Source organism: Ahaetulla prasina, chromosome 5 (genome assembly GCF_028640845.1).
Source record: "Ahaetulla prasina isolate Xishuangbanna chromosome 5, ASM2864084v1, whole genome shotgun sequence".
Taxonomy (NCBI): Eukaryota; Metazoa; Chordata; class Lepidosauria; order Squamata; family Colubridae; genus Ahaetulla; species Ahaetulla prasina.
In genome coordinates, this window is record NC_080543.1 from 17,807,244 (window position 1) to 17,826,729 (window position 19,486).

The following is a 19,486-nucleotide window of genomic DNA, read 5'->3' on the forward strand; positions in this document are numbered from 1 at the left end:
GGTTTACACTTCCATCTAACTTTTAAAAGTTCTATTGAACAGGAAAGCCATACTGGTACATGCAAAAAATTCGACACCCTTGGATAAATTACATATTTTGATGAATCCTTAAATAAACTGAATCTGACATAACCTTGATATGTACAAAGTTAAGCATATCTTTGTGAAAAATTGAACGTGTGCTTGTTGATAAATCCCAATCCCATTCTTTTTCCTATAGTCCTTATGCATTTGTTTTATTTAGCACTTCAGTCTAAAACAGGGGTCTCTAACCTTGGCAACTTTAAGACTTGTGGACTTCAATTCCCAGAATTCCTCAGCCAGCTTTGCTGGCTGAGGGATTCTGGGAGTTGAAGTCCACAAGTCTTAAAGTTGCCAAGGTTGGAGACCCCTGGTCTATAAGAATAATAATGTGCTTTTTTGCCATATACTAAATTTATATTGATTATTAATTGCAATACTGAGGAACAGATGGATACTAATGGAGAAATTATGATGCATACATAGAAGAAAAGGGGAACAATACAGAAACAGGCCATATTTTACATATTTTTGCATGCAAAGGATCCGGATTCCATTCTGGGGAAGTTTCTCTCTTTGACTTATTTATGTGGTTATTTATGGACTGCCCAAAAGGATTCAGGTCAAGGTAGTAGAAGTCATTCAAATATGAGCCAGTAGTGTGCTGCAGCTCCACAAAAAGCCAACACAATTCTAGGTTGCATTAACAGAGGGAGTGAATCAATATCATGTGGAATGTTTAATACCACTTTATATTGCCTTGATAAGGCCACACTTTCAGTTTTGGTCACCACAATGTAAAAAAGATGTTGAGACTCTGGAAAGAGTGCAGAGAAGAGCAACAAAGAAGATTAGGGGCCTGGAAGCTAAAACATATAAAGAACTGTTGCTGGAATTGGGTACATCTAGTTTATTTTATTTTATTTTATTTGCATTTATATCCCGCCCTTCTCCGAAGACTCAGGGCAGCTTACACTATGTTAGCAATAGTCTTCATCCTATTTGTATATTTATATACAAAGTCAACTCATTGCCTCCAACAATCTGGGTCCTCAATTTTACCTACCTTATAAAGGATGGAAGGCTGAGTCAACCTTGGGCCTGGTGGGACTAGAACCTGCAGTAATTGCAGGCAGCTGCTGTTAATAACAGACTGCATTAGCAGTCTGAGCCACAGAGGCAGTTTAATGAAAAGAAGGACTGGGGTAACATGATACAATGTTCCGATATCTCAGGGGTTGCACAGAGAAGAGGGAGTCAAGCTATTCTCCAAAGCACCTGAACACAAGACAAGAAGCAATGAATGGAAACTAATCAAGGGTAGAAACAACTTAGTTCTAAGGAGAAATTTCCTGGCAGTTAGAACAATTAATCAGTGGAACAACTTGCCTCCAGAAGTTGTGAATTCTTCAACACGGGAAGTTTTTAAGAAGAGGTTGGATAACCTTTTGTCTGAAATGGTATAGGTTTCCTCCCTAAGCAGGGGTTGGACTAGAAGAACCAGTAGTAAAAAAAAAATTAGAACCCACCCCTGATTTATACTCTTTTCAGACATCTGGTTCTTAGTATTCTGAACATCTCAGAATCATTGAGTCCACTTGGAGTTTTATCTGGATCCTCAGTGTCATCTAAATCAGAGTGTAAATGGGTGTGGAACCTTCTTGGAACCGCTGAAAGGACTGCATTGTAAACAGGGCACACACAAAAGTAAAAATAAAGTGCTAAGATATAATTGAAATAGTGAAGTTTATGCAGATTTTTTTATTAAGTGTTGAAATGTGAGAAAATAATACGAACACTGAAAAATGAGGAAGCAAGAAATAAAGAAATAAGGAACAGATTGTGCATGCTCAATAGCTGTGACCAAGAATATCTGATACAGTACCATATTTTTCACAAGGATTATAGCAATCTAAATTTTGAATTAAAAGAGTGCTGTATTAGATTAGGAAAGTACGTTTCATAAGTACTTATAAATAGGCAGATGAAAATACCTTTTCTTCAAGCCCTTGAAAAAGATTACACTTTTCATTTACATATAAAAACAATGTGCACCTAGTAGTCGTATTAGAACGATTGTGACTTTAAAATATAAAGCTGTAAAATATTTTTATGGTCCCATTTAGAAATAAATTTTAAATATCATTTTATTTTATTGATCAAATGATAGATGGTGTATTCTGTCTGGGTTTTTTTAAGGGAAAGATAGAATGAGAACACATTATAAGTAATGGGTTGGACTTAATGTATTGGGAGATAACGTTTCATAAAGGGGATGAACCGTATTAAGATATTTAAATTTAGTAGCTGGAGCAGTGGGGATGTGCAGTGAGTCAGAACACACAGTTATAGTTGATTGGTTGAAGAGTGATGCCTCCTGCTTGAGGCAATCTGTGCTGTGATTGGTTGCTGTAGGCGTGGGAATTTTCCTTTTTTCCCACCTTTTTCTTCTTGTGTGCTCCATAATTTTCCTCATGATGTTCCTGTTTGCCTGACTTTCTTGTTTAGTGTAGAGATAGATAGATGATAGATAGATAGATAGATAGATAGATAGATAGATAGATAGATAGATAGATAGATAGATAGATAGATAGATGATAGATAGATAGATAGATGTAAAATATATTTATTTATATAAAACTACAAATTTGTGTCAGCATCTCTGATTCCATTTAGATACCAGCTGCGCAATTCCCTGATAGACCAGGAGTTTCGATTTTCCAGCTAGAATAAATAAAGAGGCAATATGATATGGTTTATTTTTAAAGTAGACTGGTTGAAAGCAAGACTGAAATCTCTTCTAGATGTTAAAAAGAAAAGTAAATGGAATGAGAGCCATTTTCATAATGGTCTTCTAAATTTTGAACATTCAAACTCAGATTAAATAAGTTAAGGATATAATTGGGCCATATATATTTACTATGTCTCTTTTTACTAAGTATCTATAAAGAACTTAGTAAAAAGAACATTGGCAAGGAAGGGCATATTTTTCCTTAAATAATTTATGATTCATAAATTATATTGATATGTCGGTTATCTTCTGCTCTGATCAATGCCAACAGGGATTGCAATCATGCTCCATTTTATTTCCAATTTATTGAGGACTACTAAAGACATGAGTGGCAATTTTTTATTATTTTTAAAAGAAAATAAAATTTGACATTTTCAGAAACAATAATAATAATAAAAGATTGCAATCCAGGGTTTTGTTTAGAACTGTAGCTCAGGAAAATGGCAAACCTAGGATGATAGCAAGCTTCTGGGAAAAATGAAGAATGTAGAATGAGTTTTTTAAGACAGATTATAATTGTCCTGGCAGCCATTTTGTGAACAAATATTATATGCTGTGGCATCCATTTTATGAAAATTGCCATCTTCCTCCTACATTCCAAATGTGACCACAAAGTTTTAAGAGATTGCTTTCTCCCCAAGACAAAGGAAACAAAATAGAAATAATTTTCTTCCACAGGAAAAGAAAACTTTCAGATCACAGATAGATTTTGGCAGATGAAGCTTAGAAAGCAGAAGCCCATTAATAAGAAATTGACAGACAAGTGGGAATGATTCTTGCAACATAGACTGACATTTCCAGTCTGATAATAAAACCACCAAATAGAGCAGCATGCATTTTATGGACTATCTTTACTCATGCTTTATGGAATGAGGCTGTAAAAGAAGACAAATATTCCCCTAGCAGATAAATATATTAAACTTAACAGAATATACAAACTATTGTACAATAGCCTTGATTTCACACGATAGCAAAATATTGCTTAGAATCAACCAATAGAAAAAAATAGACCAGATATTCAGGCTGGCTTTAAAAATGTTACACCACCATCCACCATGTTATACTACTGCTCTGCAAGCTGCACTAGCTGCTAGTTTACTTCTGGGTGCAATTCGAGGTGTTGGAAAAGATATTCAAATGCTATGATGAGTCTATTCCTACAAAGATCAGGACTTTGCAAGTAATGGTATTCTCTGTAACATATGGAAGTGAAAGTTGAACTTTGAAGAAGCAAGAATATTGATGCTTTTGAACTTTGCTGTTGGAGAAGACCCCGAGAGTATCACAGAAGCCAAGAAAACAAACAAGTGGTTGACTGAGCAAATCCAAATTAGATTAGATTAAGTTAGAATTCTTTATTGGCCAAGTGTGATTGGACACACAACGAATTTGTCTTTGGTACATATGCTCTCAGTGAACATAAAAAGAAAAGATTCATTAAGAATCATAAGGTACAACACTTAGTGATAGCCGTAGGGTACAAATAAGCAATCAAATCATACTAGGAAACAATCAATATAAATCGTAAAGATACAAGCAACAAAGTTACAGTCATGCAGTCACAAGTGGAAGGAGATGGGTAATAGGAATGATGAGAAGATTAATAGTAATAGTAATGCAGACTTAGTGAATAGTTTGACAGTGTTGAGGGAATTATTTCTTTAGCAGAGTGATGGGGTTCAGGAAAAAAACTGTTCTTGTATATAGTTGTTCTGATGTGCAGTGCTCTATAGCATCATTTTGAGGGCAGGAATTGAAACAATTTATGTGCAGGATGCGAGGGGCTCAAATTATCCTACTTTGGAGACATTATATGAAGACCCAGCTCTCGAGAGAAGACCTTAACACTGGAAAAGATGGAAGGGAAAATACGAAGAGGGGACCAGCAGCAAGGTGATAGACGCAGTTACAGTGATGATGGATGTTGCCATTGGAAGAGCTAAAAGAACAGGTTAGGGACAGATTGTCATAGAAAAAATAGACCAGATATTCAGGCTGGCTTTAAAATGTTACACCACCATCCACCATGTTATACTACTGCTCTGCAAGCTGCACTAGCTGCTAGTTTACTTCTGGGTGCAATTCAACTGTCAGATGTTTGGGGCCCCAACTGGGAATATCACACTGGAGGTAGTTAATGAATTGACAATCCCACTTCCCTTCCGCTTGCATCCTGCTCCTTCTCTGTAACATATGGAAGTGAAAGTTGAACTTTGAAGAAGCAAGAATATTGATGCTTTTGAACTTTGCTGTTGGAGAAGACCCCGAGAGTATCACAGAAGCCAAGAAAACAAACAAGTGGTTGACTGAGCAAATCCAAATTAGATTAGATTAAGTTAGAATTCTTTATTGGCCAAGTGTGATTGGACACACAACGAATTTGTCTTTGGTACATATGCTCTCAGTGAACATAAAAAGAAAAGATTCATTAAGAATCATAAGGTACAACACTTAGTGATAGCCGTAGGGTACAAATAAGCAATCAAATCATACTAGGAAACAATCAATATAAATCGTAAAGATACAAGCAACAAAGTTACAGTCATGTAGTCACAAGTGGAAGGAGATGGGAATAGGAATGATGAGAAGATTAATAGTAATAGTAATGCAGACTTAGTGAATAGTTTGACAGTGTTGAGAGAATTATTTCTTTAGCAGAGTGATGGGGTTCAGGAAAAAAACTGTTCTTGTATATAGTTGTTCTGATGTGCAGTGCTCTATAGCATCATTTTGAGGGTAGGAATTGAAACAATTTATGTGCAGGATGCGAGGGGCTCAAATTATCCTACTTTGGAGACATTATATGAAGACCCAGCTCTCGAGAGAAGACCTTAACACTGGAAAAGATATTCAAATGCTATGATGAGTCTATTCCTACAAAGATCAGGACTTTGCAAGTAATGGTATTCTCTGTAACATATGGAAGTGAAAGTTGAACTTTGAAGAAGCAAGAATATTGATGCTTTTGAACTTTGCTGTTGGAGAAGACCCCGAGAGTATCACAGAAGCCAAGAAAACAAACAAGTGGTTGACTGAGCAAATCCAAATTAGATTAGATTAAGTTAGAATTCTTTATTGGCCAAGTGTGATTGGACACACAACGAATTTGTCTTTGGTACATATGCTCTCAGTGAACATAAAAAGAAAAGAAAAGAAAAGAAAAGAAAAGAAAAGATACATTCATCAAGAGTCATAAGGTACCACCCTTAATGATAGCCATAGGGTACAAATAATCAATCAAATCATACTAGGAAAAAAACAATGTAAATTGTAAGGATACAAGCAACAAAGTTACAGTCATACAGTCATAAGTGGGAGGAGATGGGTAATAGGAATGATGAGAAGATTAATAGTAATAGTAATGCAGATTTAGTGAATAGTTTGACAATGTGGAGAGAATTATTTCTTTAGCAGAGTGATGGTTCAGGAAAAAATTGTTCTTGTGTCTAGTTCTTCTGGTGTGCAGTGCTATATGGCGTCATTTTGAAGTAGGAGTTGAAACAGTTTATGTCCAGGATGTGAGGGGCTCAAATTATCCTACTTTGGAGACATTATATGAAGACCCAGCTCTCGAGAGAAGACCTTAACACTGGAAAAGATATTCAAATGCTATGATGAGTCTATTCCTACAAAGATCAGGACTTTGCAAGTAATGGTATTCTCTGTAACATATGGAAGTGAAAGTTGAACTTTGAAGAAGCAAGAATATTGATGCTTTTGAACTTTGCTGTTGGAGAAGACCCCGAGAGTATCACAGAAGCCAAGAAAACAAACAAGTGGTTGACTGAGCAAATCCAAATTAGATTAGATTAAGTTAGAATTCTTTATTGGCCAAGTGTGATTGGACACACAACGAATTTGTCTTTGGTACATATGCTCTCAGTGAACATAAAAAGAAAAGATTCATTAAGAATCATAAGGTACAACACTTAGTGATAGCCGTAGGGTACAAATAAGCAATCAAATCATACTAGGAAACAATCAATATAAATCGTAAAGATACAAGCAACAAAGTTACAGTCATGTAGTCACAAGTGGAAGGAGATGGGAATAGGAATGATGAGAAGATTAATAGTAATAGTAATGCAGACTTAGTGAATAGTTTGACAGTGTTGAGAGAATTATTTCTTTAGCAGAGTGATGGGGTTCAGGAAAAAAACTGTTCTTGTATATAGTTGTTCTGATGTGCAGTGCTCTATAGCATCATTTTGAGGGTAGGAATTGAAACAATTTATGTGCAGGATGCGAGGGGCTCAAATTATCCTACTTTGGAGACATTATATGAAGACCCAGCTCTCGAGAGAAGACCTTAACACTGGAAAAGATGGAAAGGAAAATACGAAGAGGGGACCAGCAGCAAGGTGATAGACACAGTTACAGTGATGATGGATGTTGCCATTGGAAGAGCTAAAAGAACAGGTTAGGGACAGATTGTCATAGAAAAAATCTGTATGGTCACTTGCTATCAGCAATGACTTGAGGGCATGTAATGAATCAATCATAAGCAGAGGTATTGAGTTACATCACTTTCAAGAAGCATTTATTTAAGGATCAGATGAATAAACCACCTTACTTCTGAGGCTCTAGGGCTAGGCACCATACAAACTCAAAATATAATGCATGTAACAATACAATTAAAAGCACACCTATAAATAATAACTAGTAGATAACACCACTTTACCATCCAAAACCAATATAATCACTAGTAACAAAGGATTAGACTTCTGTAGTTCAACTTAGAAACTCAGATACTTTGGCCACCTAATGAGAAGGAAGGTCTCACTGGAGAAGAGCTTAATGCTGGGGAAGATTGAGGGCAAAAAAAGAAGGGGATGGCAGAGAATGAGATGGCTGGATGGAATCACTGAACTAGTCTGCATGAACTTAAATGGACTCCAGAGGATTTATTTTATTTATTTGTTGAGTACATATTAGATAATATATATAAGTATAAGCATGAATTGAATACATAAAATGAATACAATTAAAGGGAACATTAGGACAGGGACGGTAGGCACGCTGGTGCTCTTATGCATGCCCCTTACAGACCTCTTAGGAATGGGGTCAGGTCAACAGTAGACAGTCTTAGGTTAAAGTTTGGGGGGGTTGGGGAAGAAACCACAGGTAGTGCATTCCAGGCACTGACCACTCTGTTACTGAATTTTCTGCAATCAAGTTTGGAGTGGTTCATTTTAAGTTTGTATCTATTGTTTGCCCATGTATTATTGTGGTTGAAGCTGAAGTAGTCATTGACAGGTAGGATATTGTAGCAGATGATTTTATGAGCTATGCTTAGGTCATACCAAAGGCGGCATAGTTCTAAATTTTCGAAGCCCAAAATTTCATGTCTGGTGGAATAAAGTATTTTGTTGTGAGTGGAGAAGGGGAGGATGGTAGGGGACAGGAAGGCCTGGAGGAACGTTGTCCATGGGGTCGCAATGAGTGGGACACGACTTCACAACTAACAACAAGTTCAACTCATCCACAAAGTTCCGAATACCATCATTCTCCGAATTTCACAAACCACAAACTCAGTTATGATTATAACTGCGGTGCCACCTAGTTAAAGAATTGGATAGGTTCCAAGTTCAGACTCATTGACTAGGTAACTTTGTGCTTGTAATTTTGTCTTGGAAAAGATAATCAAGCAACGAATCACCGAACACCTAGAAGCAACAAAGTAATAACCAAAAGCCAACATGGGTTTGTCAAAACAGATCATGCCAGACTAATCTTATCGCATTCTTTGACAAAATGACAAAATTAGTAGACCAGAGGAATGCTGTCGATATAATTTACTTGGACTTCAGTAAAGCATTTGATAAAGTAGACCATAACCTACTACTATAAAGTAGACCATAACCTACTACTATAAAGTAGACCATAACCTACTACTAGATAAAGTAGACCATAACCTACTACTAGATAAAGTAGACCATAACCTACTACTAGATAAAGTAGACCATAACCTACTACTAGATAAAGTAGACCATAACCTACTACTAGATAAAGTAGACCATAACCTACTACTAGATAAAGTAGACCATAACCTACTACTAGATAAAGTAGACCATAACCTACTACTAGATAAAGTAGACCATAACCTACTACTAGATAAAGTAGACCATAACCTACTACTAGATAAAGTAGACCATAACCTACTACTAGATAAAGTAGACCATAACCTACTACTAGATAAAGTAGACCATAACCTACTACTAGATAAAGTAGACCATAACCTACTACTAGATAAAGTAGACCATAACCTACTACTAGATAAAGTAGACCATAACCTACTACTAGATAAAGTAGAAAATGTGGGTTAGACAGCACCACCACCAGATGGATTCGTAACTGGCTGACCAACCGCACTCAACGTGTAGTCCTCAACGGAACTACATCCACATGGAGGAAGTATGCAGTGGAGTACCCCAAGGCTCTGTTTTAGGCCCAGTACTCTTCAACATCTTCATCAATGACTTGAGGGCATGTAATGAATCAATCATAAGCAGAGGTATTGAGTTACATCACTTTCAAGAAGCATTTATTTAAGGATCAGATGAATAAACCACCTTACTTGAGGCTCTAGGGCTAGGCACCATACAAACTCAAAATATAATGCATGTAACAATACAATTAAAGGGACATTAGGACAGGGACGGTAGGCACGCTGGTGCGCTTATGCACACTCCTTAAACACCTCTTAGGAATGGAGTGAGGTCGACAGTAGATGGTCTAAGGTTAAAGTTTTGGGGGGTTGAGGAAGAAACTATAGAGTCAGGTAATGCATTCCAGGCATTAATAACTCTGTTACTGAATTTTCTGCAATCAAGTCTGGAGCAGTTTACCTTGAGTTTGTATCTATTGTTTGCCCATGTATTATTGTGGTTGAAGCTGAAGTAGTCATTGACAGGTTGGATATTGTAGCAGATGATTTTATGAGCTATGCTTAGGTCATACCAAAGGCGGCATAGTTCTAAATTTTCGAAGCCCAAAATTTCTAGTCTGGTGGAATAAAGTATTTTGTTGTGAGTGGAGAAGGGGATGGCAGAGAATGAGATGGCTGGATGGAATCACTGAACTAGTCTGCATGAACTTAAATGGACTCCAGAGGATTTATTTTATTTTATTTTATTTGTTGAGTACGTATCAGATAATATATATAATTATAAACATGAATTGAATACATAAAATGAATACAATTAAAGGGCACATTAGGACAGGGACGGTAGGCATGCTGGTGCTCTTATGCACACCCCTTACAGACCTCTTGGGAATGGGGTCAGGTCAACAGTAGACAGTTTAAGCTTAAAGTTTTGGGGGTTTGGGAAGAAACCACAGGTAGTGCATTCCAGGCATTGACCACTCTGTTACTGAATTTTCTGCAATCAAGTTTGGAGTGGTTCATTTTAAGTTTGTATCTATTATTTGCTCATGTATTGGTGTGGTTGAAGCTGAAGTAGTCATTGACAGGTAGGATATTGTAGCAGATGATTTTATGAGCTATGCTTAGGTCATACCAAAGGCGGCATAGTTCTAAATTTTCAAGCCCAAAATTCAAGTCTGGTGGAATAAAGTATTTTGTTGTGAGTGGAGAAGGGGATGGCAGAGAATGAGATGGCTGGATGGAATCACTGAACTAGTCTGCATGAACTTAAATGGACTCCAGAGGATTTATTTTATTTTATTTGTTGAGTACATATTAGATAATATATATAAGTATAAGCATGAATTGAATACATAAAATGAATACAATTAAAAGCACACCTATAAATAATAACTAGTAGATAACACCACTTTACCATCCAAAACCAATATAATCACTAGTAACAAAGGATTAGACTTCTGTAGTCCCTGGTACTATGCCATCTCATACGTAATTTCGAAAAAGCTGTGTCTTGTTTCAACGAAGGAGGAAAGGGTGGACATTGGATGAAGTTAACATGCACATTTAGAGATGGAATAGGCACATATGTCCTAAACTCAAAGATCTCCATACCACATCTGTATGTGAAAGGACTCCAAGTACTCCATTTGGAGATTCATTAGTGATTATTTCCACATTTTAATTATAAAATTGAGTCAAAGTTTTGAATCAAATCGGGTGCCTCTGAATCAATTCATATATTTTTTTCTATTTTATTTTTTTATTTTGTCAATCATATATAAGATAACGGGTAAAAATATAAACATAATTTGGATACATGAAAAGAGTAAATAAAAAGGAATATTAGGACAGGGATAGTAGACATGCAGGTGCACTTATGCACAGCTGTTACAGACCTCTTAGGAATGGGGTGAGATCAACAGTAGACAGTTTAAGCTTAAAGTTTTGGGGGTTTGGGGAAGAAACTACAGAGTCAGGTAGTGCATTCCAGGCATTGACCACTCTGTTATTGAAGTTGTATTTTCTGCAATCAAGTCTGGAGCAGTTTACCTTGAGTTTGTATCTATTATTTGCTCATGTATTGGTGTGGTTGAAGCTGAAGTAGTCATTGACAGGTAGGACATTGTGGTAGATAATTTTATGTACTATGCTTAGGTCAGACTGTGCGGAAACCTTTGTTTCTAAATAGCTTCAGAAATACTATAATAATATAATATAATATAATATAATATAATATAATATAATATAATATAATATAATATAATATAATATAATATAATATAATATAATATAATATAATATAATATAATATAATATAATATGATATAATATGATATAATATAATATAATATAATATAATATAATATAATGTAATATAATATAATATAATATAATATAATATAATATAATATAATATGATATAATATATTAAAAGTGGAAAGAGGGGCAAATAACTAAGGCAGAATATCAGCAAATAGCCCGAGCCTGTAAAGATGAAGTGAGGAAAGCTAAGGCTCACAATGAACAAAGGCTAGCGACAAAAGTAAAAAATAACAAAAAAAGCTTCTTCCAACATGTTAAAAACAAGAAAAAAGTCAAGGAAACAATTGGCCCATTGCTGGGAGAAAGTGGCAAGAAGATGACAAGCAACAGGGAGAAAGCAGATCTACTTAACTCATATTTTGCATCTGTCTTTACACAAAAGGAAAAAACAATCCAACCTATCAAAAACAGCACTACAAAAAACAGATTAGAAACACAAGTTAAAATAGGGAAGAAAATGGTAAGTGAACACCTGTCTACCCTAGACGAGTTCAAATCACCAGGACCGGATGGATTACACCCCAAGGTTCTGAAGGAACTGGCAGACGTGATCTCAGAACCACTGAACTATATCTTTCAAAGATCCTGGAGCACAGGGGAGCTGCCAGAGGACTGGAAAAGAGCTGATGTAGTTCCCATCTTCAAAAAAGAAAAAAACAGATCCAGAAAACTACAGACCTATCAGCCTGACCTCAATACCGGGGAAGATTCTGGAAAAGATAATCAAGCAACGAATCACCGAACACCTAGAAGCAAACAAAGTAATAACCAAAAGCCAACATGGGTTTGTCAAAAACAGATCATGCCAGACTAATCTTATCGCATTCTTTGACAAAATGACAAAATTAGTAGACCAGAGGAATGCTGTCGATATAATTTACTTGGACTTCAGTAAAGCATTTGATAAAGTAGACCATAACCTACTACTAGATAAAGTAGAAAAATGTGGGTTAGACAGCACCACCACCAGATGGATTCGTAACTGGCTGACCAACCGCACTCAACGTGTAGTCCTCAATGGAACTACATCCACATGGAGGGAAGTATGCAGTGGAGTACCCCAAGGCTCTGTTTTAGGCCCAGTACTCTTCAACATCTTCATCAATGACTTGGACGAGGGGATAGATGGGGAACTCATCAAATTTGCAGATGACACCAAGCTGGCAGGAATAGCCAACACTCCAGAAGATAGGCTCAAGTTACAGAAAGATCTTGACAGACTTGAACATTGGGCGCTATCTAACAAAATGAAATTCAACAGTGAAAAAAGTAAGGTTCTACATTTAGGCCAAAAAAACAAAATGCACCGGTACCGTATATATGTACCTTGCTCAATAGTAGTACCTGTGAGAGGGATCTTGGAGTCCTAGTGGATAACCATTTAGATATGAGCCAGCAGTGTGCACCAGCTGCTTAAAAAAGCCAACACAGTTCTGGGCTGCATAAACAGAGGGATAGAATCAAGATCACGTGAAGTGTTAGTACCACTTTATAATGCCTTGGTAAGCCCACACTTGGAATATTGCATCCAGTTTTGGTCGCCACGATGTAAAAAAGATGTTGAGACTCTAGAAAGAGTGCAGAGAAGAGCAACAAAGATGATTAGGGGACTGGAGGCTAAAACATATGAAGAATGGGGAGACTTTATAAGCTGTCAACCAAAGATGGGTTTCAGCAGGTTCTGACCAGTTCTGGAGAACCAGTAGCGGAAATTTTGAGTAGCTTGGAGAACCGGTAGTAAAAATTCTGACTGGCCCCGCCCCCATTTATTCTCTGCCTCCCAAGTCCCAGCTGATCAGGAAGAAATGGGGATTTTACAGTATCCTTCCCCTGGAGTGGGGTGGGAATGGAGATTTTACAGTATCCTTCCCCTGCCACGCCCACCAAGCCATGCCCATAGAACCAGTAGTAAAACAATTTGAAACCCATTACTGCTTTCAACTCTTTGCTATGCTGTATGCTGTCTTGCTCAGATACTACTTTAGAAGCATGTTTTTATCATATTAAAAGTAAAAGTAAAAGAAGATATGCATGCATATATGGCTGCTTGCAATATTATATGGCTTGGCCTCCTGCCCCCATTTTGCTATTTGATGAAAGCTTCACTTAATCCAAAATGTGGGGACCTGCATGGTTTTGTGCCTGTCTAGATTTGTACCTAGGTCACCTTTCTTGTGGGTGCTGCATTGGTTGCCAATTTGCTTCCATGTCCAATTTCAAAGTGCTGGTTATCACCTTTAAAGCCCTACATGGATTGGGGCCAGTTTATTTGGAGGACCTTCTTTTCCCAGTTACATCTACCCGATTCACCAGAGTAAACAGATAGGGGGTCCCTTATGAGGCCCCTCTCTTAAGAGATATGTTTAGTGAGACCAAAAAGGAGGGACTTCTCCAGGGTAGCTCCCTCCTTGTGAACATCGTCCTTGTGGAAATAAGATTGGTCTTGACCTTGAAATTCTTATGAAAGGCTCTAAAGACATGGTTCTGTCAGCGGACTTGTGGACCCAAAGAAGAAATGGAGCCCATCAAATGGTTAACTTCATTGTTGTTGCCAGGGGAGTGGGATTTTGATGGGTTTTGTTTCTGAAAGTTGCCTGGAGTCACCATGAGTGAATTGGGCTGCCATATAAATGTACTAAATAAATTAAAAATAAATTTGTCTACTCAAAAGAAGTCTTGCTTACAACACTATAATACATTGAGAGAACAGCTATTGAGTTTTTACTATAAATAGATAATAAATAGAATAGAATAGAATTTTTTATTGGACAAGTGTGATTGGACACACAAGGAATTTGTCTTGGTGCATATGCTCTCAGTCTACATAAAAGAAAAGATACCTTCGTCAAGGTATAACACTTGCAACACTTAATGATAGTCATAGGGTAAAAGGTAAAGGTTCCTCTTGCACATACGTGTTAGTCGTTGCCGACTCTAGGGGGCGGTGCTCATCTCCGTTTCAAAGCCGAAGAGCCAGCGCTGTCCGAAGATGTCTCCGTGGTCATGTGGCCGGCATGACTCAACGTCAAAGGCGCACGGAACGCTGTTACCTTCCCACCAAAGGTGGTCCCTATTTTTTCTACTTGCATTTTTACATGCTTTCGAAACTGGTAGGTTGGCAGAAGCTGGGACAAGTTACCCCGTGCTCACCCCGTTACACGGCAGCACTAGGGATTCGAACAGCCGAGCTGCCGACCTTTTGATCGACAAGCCTCATGGTAGCCCTTGAGCTACCATGTCCCTAGTCATAGGGTAAAAATAAGCAATCAGGAACAATCAATATCAGTATAAATTGTAAGGATACAAGCAACAAAGTTACAGTCATAAGTGGAAGGAGATGGGTGATGGGAACGATGAGAAGATTAATAGTAGTGCAGATTTAGTAAAATAGTTTGACAGTGTTGAGGGAATTACTTGTTTAGCAGAGTGATGGCGTTCAGGAAAAAACTGCTCTTGTGTCTAGTTGTTCCGTGTGCAGTGCTCTATAGCGTCATTTTGAGGGTAGGTATAGATAAATTTATATATTTATATATTGAATAAATAAATAAATAAATAGTTTGCTGATTGCTTATTTCTATCCTATGACTATCATTAAGTGTTGTACCTTATGATTCTTGATGAATGTATCTTTTCTTTTATGTACACTGACAGCATGTGCACCAAAGACAAATTCCTTGTGTGTCCAATCACACTTGCCCAATAAAAAATTCTATTCTATTCTATTCTATTCTATTCTATTCTATTCTATTCTATTCTATTCTATTCTATTCTATTCTATTCCAGGGGTCTCCAACCTTGGACACTTTAAGACTTGTGGATTTCAACTCCCAGAATTGTGGGAGTTGAAGTCCACAAGTCTTAAAGTGGCCAAGGTTGGAGACCCCTCTTCTCTTCTCTTCTCTTCTCTTCTCTTCTCTTCTCTTCTCTTCTCTTCTCTTCTCTTCTCTCCCTCTCCCTCTCCCTCCCTCTCCCTCTCTCTCCCTCTCTCTGTCTCCATGGGGGGGAAGAGAGAGAGGGGGAGGGAGGGAGAGATAGAGAGAGAGATGGAGAAAGAGAAAGAGAGGGAGGGAGGGAGGGAAGAGAGAGAGAGAAAGTGAGTTATTGCAGACATTGTCCTGGGTCTGAAAAGCTGGCTTCTGGAAAATCACTACTTGGGAACCATCCATTTCCTGTGTAGTTTACTTCAGACAAAACTTACATCAAGGTCAAAACAGGTCAGAGTCCCAAAGATGGCCTTCAAAGGGCAACTGGACTTCCTTTGTTTTTTTCCTTGAAGATGTTTTGCTTCTCATCTAAGAAGCTTCTTTAGCTTCTTGGATGAGAAGCGAAATGTCTTCAAGGAAAAAAAACAAGGAAAGTCCAGTTGCATCTTTGAAGAGCATCTTTGGGACAACCCTGACCTGGATGACTGAGAATCTCCACAGATATTCAACAGATCAGAGGGCCCATGTAGCTTTGTTTTCTCCCCTTCCTGGAATCTTCTCCTTCTTCCCCTTCTTGCAGTTCAGTAAGAAATCTACTTACCGGTAGACAACCAAAACCAGTTTTACTGTTTGCAAAATGTCATATTGCTACAATCACCTTGAATGATTCATTCTGAATCATTGTCCTGCAAGGAGATTTAATGTGAGCCAGCAGAGGTTCTCCCCCCCCACCCCCTTCTCTCTCATGCCGAGCGGATTTAGCAATTTTAAGGGTATGGTACATAAATAAACCAGCTCCTTCTCTCCTTTTCTGAAAATGCCCCAAGGCCACAGTTGGAGAAGTAGCATGGGATGAATTTCATTTCTCCTTCAGACCCAGGCTGTCTATCTTTCTCTTTTTCTGTGGCTCCTCTTGGTTCCTGCAAGCTTTGATCCTTCCCCAGTTAATGCACTGGGTGCTTTCATTACGGGTGAAAACTGACCAGTTTTTCTTTCTTCTCCTGAACATTGCCAACCAAAAAGTCCTTATTCTATTGGACCCCAACCTGCCTCTCTTCCCTGTTAGCTGCAGGAGGTGGAACCCCCAGCTGCTCAGCAAGCTTCTAGTAGAGAGGCCTCTTGCTGGCTTTCCTTGTCTTGCTCCTATGCAGGCTTTCTTTCTTGTCATAGAAAGAGAAAGGGTTCGTTAGTTGTGTATCTCTTATTTCTTTTATCTTTAGACTGCTTCCCTGATGCTATATTTCATCTTGTGTGCATCCTGCCTCCACACTTTTCTACTTTTTTTTTTTAAATACGTGAGTGGGTCTCCTATCTTTTTACCTTTCATTTCTTCCTCCTACCTTTGAGGTCTCAATTCTATTGACTCCATCAGTTTTGTCGCAGATGTATCATCACTTTCCTTAACTCATCTTCTATTTAACTCAACGTCTCTAAGGATTCCATTTCCTCTGATTCTTTAAAGAGCAACTAGCTACAGACCTTTTTTGCAACCTCTTCTCCTCTCTTCTCTTGATAAATTCTTGCCGGTTTCCATTAAATCTTAATACCTTTAATTATTTCTCAACTCTAAAGTAACCTTTTAAGATGCGTACATATAATCATAAAAATCAGGTCATTAAGGCCAGCAGATCTGCTCAGCGTGGGAAGCCAAATTAAACATTCCTGACAAATAACTGCCAGCCTGCTTAAAGACATTGTAACTGGTTACACTGCTGAGCTGTTCTAACAGGAACTTTCTCTAACATTTAATTGGAATTTTGTGTCCCGTTAGTTAAACTCTCAATATTCCAGGATGCACACTCGGGAAGAGCAGATAATAGGTTTTGACCTAGTTTAGAACAGCACTACCATAAAATCCTTTCTCAGTTTTCTCTTATCAAGGTGAAACAATCTTAATTCTTTCTATCACACTTCATACTGTAGTTTATTGCAGTAAAGCAAATCACAGTATTCAGAAGGAAAGGAAATGTTGCTGCAACTGCTCCGTCTGGCGAGACTTCTAGAGGGGTTTGTCCATGGAGGTTCTCAGTCATCCAGGTCGTGGTTGTCCAAAATATGCTTTTTTCAAGAGGCAACTGGACTTTCTGCTTTTTCTTTGAAGACCATCAGTGGATTCTTCCACCATCCAGTCAGAGCTGAAGAAGCTTCTTTCAATTTATTTATTTATTTATTTATTTTGTCACACAATATATATAAGCATAAGCATGAAATAACTATACAATATATAAGCATATGTATATATGAGTATGTAATAACTATATTAATTGGATATAACGAAAGGAAACAATAGGACAGGAACGGTAGGCACGTTTGTGCCCTTACAGATCTCTTAGGAATGGGGTGAGGTCAATAGTAGACAGTTTTTGGTTGAATCTTTGGGGATTTGGGGAAGAGACCACAGAGTCAGGTAGTGTATTCCAAGCATTAACAACTCTGTTACTGCAGTCATATTTTCTGCAATCAAGATTGGAGCGGTTAACATTAGGCTTAAATCTATTGTGTGCTCGTGTATTGTTCGATTGAAGCCGAAGTAGTCTTTGACAGGAAGGACATTCTAATAGATGATTCTATGAGTTAAACTCAGGTCATTTTGAAGGCGGCGTTGTTCTAAAACTTCTTGGATGAGAAGTGAAACATCTTCAAAGAAAAACCAGAAAGTCCAGTTGTCTCTTGAAAAAAGCATCTTTGGGACTACTAGAGGGGTTAGAATTTCCATTGCTAAGCAAGGCAGTTACTGTATTTTTCGGATTATAAGATGCTCCGAAGTATAAGATGCATCTAGCTTTTGGGGAGGAAAACGAGAAAAAAAAATCTGCTTCCCAGCAATTTGCCTCCTTGCAGCAAACAGCAAACAGCCTAGTCAGCTTCAGAACAGTCTGATTTAGCATGAACAGCTGATTGGCGGTTGGATCTGTTTCCCGGAATATCGCCTATCAGCTGTTCCAGGCTGCGTGGATCTTCGCACCACCGATCGCCACTGTTACCTATCGTCACCTCCGCATGCCCCAATTTTGGCCTCCATGCGTCCCATTTTCTGCCCATTCCAAGCAGTGGCGTTGGGCAGCAACAGCGATCCCCACAGCCTGGAACAACTGATAGGCAGTATTCCAGGAGGCAGATCCAACCATCAATCAGTGCTCGTGCTAATCAGGCTGTGCTGAAGCTGACCACACTATTTGCTGTTTGCTGCAAGGAGGTAAATTTGTTGGGAGGCAGAGGCCGAAGGATGAGGGCTGGAGGGTGGGTGGGGCTTTGTCAACATTTTTTGTATAAGATGCACAGACATTTCCACCCACTTTTTTGGAGCAGGAAAGTGCATCTTACACTCTGAAAAATATGGTAAGTGAATTGTATCTGACTTTCAACCTTTTTTTTTTTTGCCATGGTTGTTAAGTGAATGGCTGCAGGTGTGAAGGGAATCACAGGGTTGTTAAAAGAATCTGGCTGGTTTTCCCCAGTGACTTTGCTTCCCAGAATCTGGCAGGGAAGGTTGCAAATGAAGATCACATGACCCTGGGCACACAGCAATTGTTATAAGTTGCTATAAGTTGTTATAAGTTATAAGTCCTCACATCCAGGACATAAACTGTTTCAACTCCTACCCTCAAAACGACGCTATAGAGCACTGCACATCAGAACAACTAGACACAAGAACAGTTTTTTCCCAAAGGCTATCACTCTGCTAAACAAATAATTCCCTCAACACTGTCAAACTATTTACTAAATCTGCACTACTATTAATCTTCTCATCGTTCCCATCACCAATCTCTTTCCACTTATGACTGTATGACTGTAACTTTGCTGCTGGCAATCCTTATGATTTATATTGATATATTGACCATCAATTGTGTTGTAAATGTTGTACCTTGATGAACGTATCTTTTCTTTATGTACACTGAGAGCGTATGCACCAAGACAAATTCCTTGTGTGTCCAATCACACTTGGCCAATAAAAAATTCTATTCTATTCTATTCTATTCTATTCTATTCTATTCTATTCTATTCTATGTCAGTTGCTAATTGCCTCAATTTTGATCCCTG